Here is an 11,387-nt window from a genome sequence, read left to right as displayed (position 1 = left end):
TGCCTTCAGCTGTCTAGGCCCTAAGCTCCCTAAACCTTTTCATTTCTCTATCCGCCTTTAAAACTCGGCTTAAAACCTAACTCGGCTTAAAACCTAACTCGTCACCTGTCCTAATGTCTTTCTTTGGCTTGGTGTCAATTTTTGTCTGGTAACGCTCCTGTGAAGTGTCTTGGGATGTTTTACTATGTTAAAGACACTATATAAATGCAAGTTGTTGTTGACTTCTACTTTTGATTTTCACCCAATGATTTTAACTGACGGCATTTGGATTCAAAATGCATAGTTTGTCTACATCCAGATTAAGTCCACTGCAAATTCCAGAATGGATCTATCCATGCAATAATTGTCTCCCTAGGTTGTAGTCACAATATAATTCTACCTGGTGAGAGTCATTATATAAAGCCTGATTCGTGGTATGACCCGATCTATAAAAGTGTGACTATAACCTTCAGTTAGTAATCAGCTTGTGAAGGTGGGAGGTGGCCGGTGGGTTATCGGCGACAGAGCACCTGACTGGATCAGTCCTGTGCTGTGGAACACCATCTACAGTACCATGGACTGACATTAATAAGCACCAGGAAGGTTTCTAAATCCCAAACCGCCCTGACCTGATGGCTGATCGAGACAAAGGGAAAGTGCAAGAAAGTGTGAGTTGTCACTAGAAGACATATAGAAAATAAATATTGTACAGTACTCAATAAACACACAAGAAAGCAACTTCTTCAAATGTCCTTACAGAGTTTATTTAGCCTGATGTAGAAAGATCAGAAACAGTTCATCTTCATAAAGCATAAAAAGAGCACTTTTTGTTCAGAGTTGTGCTTGGAAAAAATCTAAATATATATTTTTTAATCATATAAATAGTTCTCTTTAATAAGTGCATCAGTTTGTTTTTCTTTATACATATCCACTTTTTTCTGTATTATAGGTCATTATCATTGGAGAACCCAGTCTGACAAAAATGAGCCTTTCTCAGGGCTTGTGTCTCAGTGGATCAACACTACACGCAGTTTCAACTTAAATTCAATACAGACAGTACAGGAACGACTGTACTAAAACAAAAGGCAGTCTGTCACAAAATTATACATCAGTAAGGTTCAGATAATGAATAGGTTTCAACCAATAAAAAAGTTGCAATATTTTAGTGACAAACAATTTCCATTCAGTACAAGACTATAATCTTGGACAATTCTATTCAATGCCAGGAAATAGTTTCTCAGGTTTTATTTAAAAAATAATAATTGCTTGGTGGAAACGCAAAGAAAACTTCATTTTTTTGGAAGTCAGTGCATAAATATATGGCTGGCATTTTCTCTCAATTTCCAATGTTGCTTTGCTACTTAATAGTTTATATTTACTCATTTATCTCTTTTATATACTGATTAAAAGATGCAATAAATAAGTATCAAATCAAAGCATGAGAAACCTTAATTTGTGGTCTCTGCATTCTAAACATTTACATGATACTCTTCTGAGGCATATTAGGGGATTTTACCTATCAATGTTATTGAATATATAAAATTGTATGCAATTGGGGAAGAGGCCTGTTAATTGGTACCTCAGATTAAGGTGACTTTGACTTGGCCTATTTTGTTGTGACTATCGCCATATTAGAAAACAGCCAAGTTCAATCCAAAGTCTTTCTGTGCCATTTAAACTGTTCAGAAGCTGGAAGCCAGAAGGCAGAACAGCATTTAGCAGGTAAATAATCTGTACAAAAAAAAGTGGAGCATTTTTTCAAAAGAACGGCCAATACAACATGAAACCATACTCCCTAACAGATTACTTTGGGCTGAATATTTTACATGTATATACAGTGCTTCATGTCTTCATAATAAAAATTGAAGTGCAGTTTCTTCTAACTCCTCTAATGTACTCTTAAACAATGCAACTCCCCCCCCTCCCCGCCCCCAAGCCTTTGGGCTTCAATTAATGTGAATATACAATTGGATTTTTTTTAAAAGAATGTAAGAATATTTATATACAACATGCAGTTGAGTTATAAAATGTCTGAATAAGTATTAGCAGGCTATATATAGACTTAAGTAAACTATATGGGTACATAAAGTAACCAGAGGACTACTGTTGTCAGCCATTTTGAATATCTCCAGTTATTTGTACATAAAGAGCAATGTTATAAAAGGTTTTCAGACTTAACCATTTAATTGCCCCATTGTGTCTGTTGAAAAGCTCCTAGTATGATACAAAGTTCTGGTTGTCCTGATTTGATATTTAAAACTGATTTTTGTTTGCTAATTGCTACATGACCTGATTATTTTTAATTCATTCTGGTAAAAGTTTTGAATGTGCCAGTTGTCTTTCATTCACAAAACAATACACACAGGCATGAAATTTTATTCAATACATAAACATGGAAGAAAAAACTCAATTGATGGGTTTCTGCAGTCCTTTTGTTTTTCCAAATCTGTCTGAGTTTGTGCTGGTACTATTCATACTACCACTGTGACAACCTCGGTACCTGAGGACAGACCAATACCAGGTACAAGACATGGCTAAAGATTCAGTTTCTTGAGTACGAACAGAAGTTGCTAATTACTCAAAGAAAAAAAAAACCCAACCACAATGAAATACTCTTTATAACTATTAATGGCAGCATAATGGGAATGTTACCGTCTCACTGTAGCCTTTGCATTACTAATTAGGTCACTTGATTTTTCCATCTACACAGTACTGTACTTTCTCCTTTTGCACAACTGCTTCTTAACAAGCAAATAGTATTAGAAGACTTAACAGCCGGTTTGTTAGCAGCTAATTCTAATTTTGAACAATGTAGATACCAGAGCTCTTGGGCAATATCCAGATATCAGTACGTAGTCCAGATCTTGTAGGAAATTCCTTTGTAACATATTATAATAGTCCTCCCTGTGCCTGGTTCCAGCTATTTTAATTACACTGAAACTATACCCTATCCCTTATCCTTCATCATGTTTAAGTCTAACAATTAGAATCAATGTACAATTAAATAATGGAACATGGGTATCATGTTTTCATAATCTCCTATCCAATTTTAGGCAATTAGCATTTATTTTTGCATGGTTTATTTTTCAATTCAAATTTTCTCCGTTTCAGTGGAGGACTCATGGCTGGCTGCCTTGGCAGCTGAAGGATTAGTTCTTTTTTTTTTGGCTGCGTGTCCTTGCAACTGATGTCAAACATCCGGGTCTTACACATATGCAAATGTACTACTATTGTGAATCAGAGCTGCATGTTGTTAGTTAAGTTGACGAGCTGCATATTTTTGTACGGCCCTACTTCAGACTCCAGTCTAGAACCGAACTGCAGACTTCATCCCACCCTGGCACGCGGACATCAATGGGACTTCATGGGAATACAATAATCTGCACTGAAGTTTACAAAAAGCTTAGCCTGACAGTAGCTGCAATGATCCTTACTTCCCAGGACACCCCTACTCGTGGCACATCCGAGCTGATCATGTCTGTGCACCAGTAATGGGCCAAAACTAATGAGGTGAATGTTATCACTTGCTAAAAATGAAATCCATACTTCCCAAATCTGCCTTACTTCCTTTCATGGAATTTTGGAACCTGCATGATGTCACCTGGCGAAACGATGACATTGGATGAGGATTGGGTAGGATATAGTAGAGGTCAATGATCAATACCATAGGGTGCAATATTACTAATAGCAAGAACTTTAAGATGACAGAGCTTGACAATTGTTATGTTGCTTTTAACACTAACACACTAAGGAGCTGGGCCATTTGCAGAGAATGACTGTTCTGTGCTATGACCTGGATTTTTAGATCTTTAGTCCAAACCCTTTCATTCTGAAGGAGAAAGGAATCTAAAGTAAAAGATCCAACGTGCCCTAATTAAAATCAATAGAATTTAACTTCACAGCCCAGGCCTACTCAAATTGCCAATGACTAGCACTGTCATTGAAAAGTCAGTAGAGTTGATTCTGATCAGTAGTGCCCTTTGCTTCGAATTTTATTTATTTAAAGCTGCAGCACCCCATCAGCTTGAATCTGTGATCTGAGCGTATTTGCCAAGTACATTTTATCCTTTCAACAATCGTATCTTTTTACGTCCAAATGTGGACATAGTTAGAGATACAATCTTTGCTGGCATGCATCAAACGTTATTTGTAAACAGACCTGCTGGCAACTAGAACGGACGCCAGAGCACAGACATGAGAGTGAAGTACTGGACTAACTGGCTCTTTTAGTCACATGCTCCCAGCCATTAGCATGACTATAAACAGGGGTTTGCTGTCAAACCGATTTGGTGACTCACAAGTTGAAGTTTTTAAATTAACAATATCTTGGCATCTGAATTGAAAGAAAATCACAATTTTTTGGGGAGGATGAATGCATGTTGCAATTACATTCAAAACCCACATTTAAAATGATGAAGTTCTGCAGGTTTTACTTAATACTTAGTTGAAATATTAGTTTGGGTGCTTTGTAGCAAAATGGTGGGTAACTGTAATCAAAAGACTCCTGAAGTACAACTTTCATAATTTTAATCTACTTTATTTGGGAGGCAAGCCAAAAGAAAAATCAATCTATTGCAGTCATGTTGGCATATATCTAAGGGATTTGCAATACAAACATGGTAAACATGTGGAAACCAGGGCAAAAAGCTGTTCACTTAGAAGGAGTTTCTGGGTTGATAGAGGAACACTATTTCACTTTACAGAACCGATTATCATGGCTATAGTTTTAATTTCTCATTTCTGTGTACAAATGAGGTATTCAGCTAAGTATGGCCACCTTTCCTGCAGGACTCACGTGTCCAGATGCATGATGCCACAGACAAAAGGAGTGAAGGAACTTTCACTTCCGCGTCGGGTTGCAACATTAAATAAAGTCAAACCACAACCGTATCGTCAAAGCACTTGGTCTAGTGCATCTTTCCCTCCTGCCATAAAAAAATATTACTTGCTTCACGCTTTTCATGTCAAAACTGCATTTTAACTGCTGTTTTTGATACCCATAAGCGAATTCCATAAGCTGCCCCGTAGCTTTTGCAGTTATTGTTACTTGCAAAGTGTAATGGATGATTGATTGATGGACGAGTGCTGACACATCAATGAAGCTATTTCGACCAGCATCTCTATCAAATGATGCGCGGGGTATATTTTCTGCCCACGCCTCATTACCTCAGAATGACATTTCTGAAACTTCATTTTCTTTTTTTTCCTTTTCCCCAAAGCATGATACTTTTGTATTCTGAACCTGGCTGTGCGTGCCCTGAGAAAAGCAATTTTGCTATTATGTCCGACTGGAGTTTGACTGACATAGTCCCTGGGAGGTGAATGACAGATTTTTTATGCAGGGTTTAAGAGGGCTACAGAATTTATTTTGTAATACAAAAGACTGAAAGGCTTTCCTGTCAGGCATCATTCAGTCACAACCCACCACGAGCTTCTCCTTTGCTCGTTTCTCTATGTCTAACCTCCCCAGTCTACTCCCCAGGTCTGCACAAGACACAGAACAATCAAATCCATCTGCTGTCTGCCCGCCTTGATCTTCACCAGTGGACAAGGTTTTCTCTGCCCCTAAGGACTCTATCCACTCTGCATTATACAGGATAAGGAGATGATTTCTACACTAGAAATATACAATAACTGTGCCAGTAGTCAGTTGTATTAAAGCAAAATGAGATTTGTGGCTCCAGAATTTTCAGTGATGACTGATTTTATTGAATTTTTATTGAACATGGTCACAAAGCATCACATAACCTTCAGACGTAAAGAGGCATCTAGGCTCTGCGGAGATTCGATGATAAAGCTTAAAATTATATACAATGCCCAATTAAAGAGGATGGATGGAAAAAAACACAACAAAGGAAAAGGGGCTGCATGACAATGGAATGCCAGCATGATCCAATCAGAGGCAAACTCTTGGGATTAACTCCTTACGGGATTGGACCAGTCGGAGTGGGGGAAACCATAAATCAGTGGCTCTCAATTCAGGCCATCAGATTGCTCTTGAGCACCAGTAGATGTAATCCGAGTGGAGCACAACGTCCTTGAGAAAGTGCAAGCCTCGACCAAAACTGATAGCAGGAAAAGCAATCTAAAAGCTAAAAAAAATTATACAAAACAAATGGCTCAGTTAATGATTCAAAATACCATAATAAAGATTTTATTTTCCCCGTTTAGAAAAAGACAATCGTATCTCCCTCTTTCGCTCCCGATGTGCCGTACACTTTTCCCTGCCCAGGGCGGCAAACTGTGTGCAGGACTCTGCCTACGGCTCTCAATAAAATGGCGCTCAATAAATGACCATTAGGCTATGCATATGGAAAAAATGGTCTGGGGTGTTCTGTCTTTGGGTTTCCCTGTCTTCCTCTGGGAAAGTGTCATTTTTCTTAATGCTTCCTACAACAGCTCTGTAGTTATCATAAACTCATTGTGCAAGGATTGGTGGGTCTGGACCTGTTCTTGTTCTCTACTATACAGTGTGTTGACACACCAACATGGATTGTTACTGGGCTGGATGATTAAAAAGATATTTAGAATTACACTCACAGCTCTTTGTGTTTTCAAAAGATTATCTTCCATCTATCTCTGCCACTGCATACATGACCAAGAAAAAAGATATCACGGCCTAGAAATTGGATTGCGCCCGAATTGGGGTGCGATCCCATGCAGCACACGCCTCCATGCGGCCGGTGGCAGCACCACACAAAATCAGTCCACTGGCCTCAATTAGTTACTACAGGTAGACTATCCTTTATCCGAACTTCCGAAAACCGAAAACCTCTAAAAACCGAAAGTTTTTTCGTTCAGTGTAAGTCGTGCGCACGACCCCGACCCCCGCCCCCCCGCCGACCCCCACCCCCGCCGACCCCCACCCCCGACCCCCCGCCGACCCCCCACCCCCCGCTGACCCCCACCCCCGACAAATTTCCCAGTCTTATAAAATACCTTCTGAAATCCGAAATTTTCCGAAAACCGAAACACGGCTGGTCCCGAGGTTTTCAGATAAAGGATAGTCTACCTGTACTGGGTAGCTATGGGCACCAGTCTCGGCCCGAGGCAGCTCGCCGGTCCCGGAAAGAACGATGATCTGCTGGCTCGGACGGCAGCCCAGGCAGTAGTAAGGTGGGGATGGTGGGGTGGAAGGGAAGGGAGACAATTGGGAGGGAGGAGGGAAGGGAGGCAATCGGGAGAGTGGTAGGAAAAGAGGCAATTGGGGTTGGGAAGCGGAATGGCGACTGGCAGTGGCCCACTAATTTAATGTGGAGCTGAGAGGAGCACTCCTAAATAATAGTTAAAAAGAATTCTAATGGAGACCTATTTGTTTAACAAATACTTGCAGATAAGATCAGTGTGGGCCGTCTTCCTGGAACATTATTGTGAGGTGTAATGACTTTAAACTTATATTAGTTGTAGAAGCTGGAGAGAATATAGTCCATTCAACTCAAGTCAAGTAAGTTCAACCATTGGGTAGTTATGCTATATGAATAACTGCCAAGGTTACATATTAAATACTGTACCTGCAACAGCTTAGTTTAGCAATAAACTGACCTTTTAGATTGACAGTATCCAGTCAAAGCTCTTTTAAATTGATGCTAGATTGCCAGGCAATGACACTTGAGCAGAAACCTATAACCTCTGAGTGCTAATCTCCACTTTTATCTTTACCAATCATCCACCAGTCAGTTAGTTAGGAGGCCAATAGGATGGAAGCTCTGATTTTTTGCTAGCTCCAATAGCCACAATGGGGACCCAGGAAAACTGGATCGAGGACACCGTTGGAGACTTCGAGTTTCACACTGTCAGGGGCTCTCAATGGTGTGAATAGCATGTGGCTGCTTCTGACGCCACATTACGTTATCAAAGTGAAAGCATCAGCGGACAATTGGAGTTATTTTTATGTGACTATTGTATTGAATATCCAAATCGAAACCATCCAATCAGATGTTTACAGATATCCTGCCAAGTGAAGTCGTTAGAGAGTATTTTTGTATGAATTGGGAATATCTAATTAAATATGATGAATTATAATGGATTTTCAAATGTTCAAAAAGATTAAGAAGTTTAAGTGATAAATGTAGGAATCGTGAGGCAATAAGCAGCTGTTGTGCACTGATCAAATATTGTAGCTATATCTTTCGGTCACATGCTCCCAGCCGTCAGCGCTGGGATTTCTATTGGCGACCAAGCTCTTTATTAATGTGAGGAGCTGGTTTGTTTGCAGATTACACTCATGGATTCCTACTTTTATTACTATTATATTACCTGCTAAATTTATAAGAAGTAAATAACAAATAGATAATGTTGTGTCTGCTCCATTACCAGGCTCCTCGAAAGAAGATTACAGAGTCATTTTGAGACAAAAACTAAAGGACATGTATTTAATTGACATATATCAAGTCAGGCTAATTACATGATTCCAGAGCAGTGCTGTGAATGATTACTGATGAAGTATATGTAATATAATATATTTAGCTTTGCAGGGATGTTTTAAAATATTGCAACATTGCTCTTGATCAATCAGGAGCAATGGCCGCCAGTGTGACAAAGAGGTCACTATTGAGACCTGTATCTGAGTATAGAGGGGCTTTGAACAGCTGTAATTCTGTTGGCTGTGTGCGATAACAAGAGACCCAGTCCAGCAGGGATCATTTATAAATATTGACCAGATTGATGTGCGGAGATATTGCATCGGATCTTCCCTTTTAACATTTCTTGGGATTTCTTCCGCTTGAGAACGCAGACTGAAAATCCCTCATCAATTAAAGGCAGCTTGACTAAAGAGATATACTATACGAGGAATCTTGAGGCTACATTCAGAGAGCAGCAAACTCTCAAAACAATATGAAAGCATGTAATCACGTTAATATTGATTACAACAAGTAAAAGAAAGTAGGATGCAGCAGTATGGAGCACTGAAGTGGTACCTGACACACAATGCCCTGGGATTACACAAGGTTACTCCTGGATGAGGATTAATATCAGCAGATGTGGTTATTTTAACCAGAAAGATGTGGGAATAGATTTATCAACTTGCAGCCTGGGTGTAAAACTGGCGTTGCGGATTGGCCGTCTGTCGTAGGAACCACCTGATTTTCATTATTGGACGGTTTCTAGAACAGGCAGCCAATCTGCAACAGCTGAGCAGCAAGTTGAACATCTACTGTGTGCCATCAAATTTGGAGCCAGGGCCACAGCAAAAACATGATAAAAAAAAGTGCGTTTTTATATTTCTTTAGGAAATATTTTTTGACAGAAAAAAGAACTTTAGCACTGAGAAACTTACAATGTAGTAGTTGCATATTTATTGTAAAGTTATGCTGTGTGAGAGGGCCGAATAAGAGGCAGCTTCACTGTGTGTCATGCAGAGCCTCAGATCTCGAGATGCTGAAATGGCGGCAACGGAATCAAGTGGTGCTGGGAGTCACAAACTACAGGTTCTTTTGGTCTCATAAAAAATTTGTTTTACCAAATGAATTTTGAATAAGGGCATCAAATGCATTTTTATTTAAGTGACGGAAGTAGGAAAGAAATGGGCTGTGTACTGATCTGTGCGTTGATGTGCAATACTGGTCTGCTCCTCTTGGCCTGTGGCTGAAATTAATCCTTAGACTCCATCAGTGAAAATAAATAAGAAACCCACTGAATAACACAGAGCTTTTTAGACATTATTTGTACTGCAGGTAGGACTTGTCTGCTGCAACTGCAGATCAAGCCAAAGCCCACAACAGCACCAGACCAAACCGAGAAAAGCTTAATTTGAAATGATCATTAATAATGAAGTGTGGTATAAAGTGGATACATGCCAGTGAGCATCAAAACAATAGAAAGAATCCCATTTTCTAGACAGACCTCCTAAGCTCAGGGTGCCTGCTTTTATGAAATCCGATTTTTCTGAGTGGGTTATGCTTTTCATAAACTACAGCTTGCTGATGTACATCCTTTATACCACCAGTGCTGTATCTAGAAGAGGTGTTAGAACCTTGGTGGGTCAACACTGGCTTGTACAAGATTGACTGGTCTTAATAATAATAATAATAATAAAAAAGTCTCGGAACATTCTAAAAATAAAAGTTACATTAAAAAAGCTGATTTATTTGTCCAGCTGTGTTGAATAAACTGAATACCTGATGTGTGTGCCTGTGGTATTTATTGAACTCCGAGCTGCAACATCATCACTCATTTGTGACTTTGTCTCTTGTGACTTTATCAGGGATAAATGGAGATGCATTCCCTATACCTCAGGTGCCTGCCATGCATCCTGCATTATAGCTTATACTGTCTGTGGAAACAAGAAGGTATTAGGATTGAACTGCAGTTGTCTGCTCCCTCATGATAAGTTTTTTTCCCTCCTTCTGCTGTAGGTTCATACTCGGTGTGATGTAGGATGTCGGAGGAGGCCATTTTTTACACAGCGACAGCAGCAGACTGATTCTCCTGGCAGCAAAAGTGTCTGTGTTAGTCCTTGTTCCTACCCACAAAGAAGCTGATTCTGTGCATTATTGCAGCAGATGATTAACAGTGTACAAGGTTTTTTTTTTCTCTGGCTGGACCTCGCTCACTGCTTCATCAGTCCTTTTCTTCTTAGTTAGACAGATTGATCCCTTGTGCTGTTAAGACTGGAGTGGGAAACCCAGGTGCAACATTGACAACTGCACTGGCAACAAAGCGCCTCCTTCATAGAGAACGGTCTGTGGGCCACAGCCCCGATTCAGCCATAATTCAATGTCAGCGTCAGCAGTAAAGACATTAGTGTCCAATGTGATTGTATCTTTGCATTAAACTTGGGCATTAAAGTTTGAAAAATTGTACCTTTTTTGCCATCAGGAGTAACCAATTGACGAAATAAGCACATCAATGTTCCCGGCCATTATCCCCTACAGAAACACTTTGTTATATGTGCCGCAGAGAAGCAGCGGGGAGTAGAGAGCCAGAGCACAGTTTATCAATGAAAATCTAATAACAACCATAAGAATTGAGCTGAAAAATCAATACTTCATTACCAAATTGTTAGTGAGAATGAAGAGTAATTGCAGGAGTTGAGTGCTCTTTGCGGTCAGAGCACCTGGAGTTCAATGTCGCAGCTGAAGTGATGCAGGAGAGGGCCTGGAAAAGGATGCCTGGACTGCAGATTGTGATCATTGTTTACCTTTGCCCTGAGGAGAAGAGAAAGGATGACATTATTACTACATTTTAACTTGCTTTCTACTTTATCCTTAACTCTCTAGACATGAGTAATTAAAAAACCAAAGTTCCTTCTTTGAAGTCTCTGAGCTTTTTGAAAAACTGCCCATGGATTCTGTGAACAGCACAGCACCGGGTAATTCTCCTGCTTCCCATTCATCAGTCGAGAAGGTTTCACTGATCTAGGTTTGAAATTCATCAGGGATCTTCAAGCGACATGAGCTGAGGCTGAA

At 39.8% G+C, this 11,387-nt stretch overlaps 1 protein-coding gene across 1 annotated transcript in view; it reads right to left on the bottom strand.

Annotated features, from left to right (window-relative positions):
* Positions 1-6,888: 6,888 nt before the first annotated feature.
* Positions 6,889-11,387, bottom strand: part of tshz2 (teashirt zinc finger homeobox 2) — a 556,131-nt gene continuing 551,632 nt past the window's right edge. The window contains exon 4 of the mRNA XM_086005289.1: positions 6,889-11,126. The gene's annotated coding sequence lies outside the window, so the exon portion shown is untranslated. The remainder of the gene's footprint in view (positions 11,127-11,387) is intronic.

Source organism: Somniosus microcephalus, chromosome 13 (genome assembly GCF_052327205.1).
Source record: "Somniosus microcephalus isolate GS21.2 chromosome 13, FLI_Smic_1.0, whole genome shotgun sequence".
Taxonomy (NCBI): domain Eukaryota; kingdom Metazoa; phylum Chordata; class Chondrichthyes; order Squaliformes; family Somniosidae; genus Somniosus; species Somniosus microcephalus.
The sequence above is the reverse complement of the archived record's forward strand: the minus strand, read 5'-3'. Positions and strand labels throughout refer to the sequence as shown.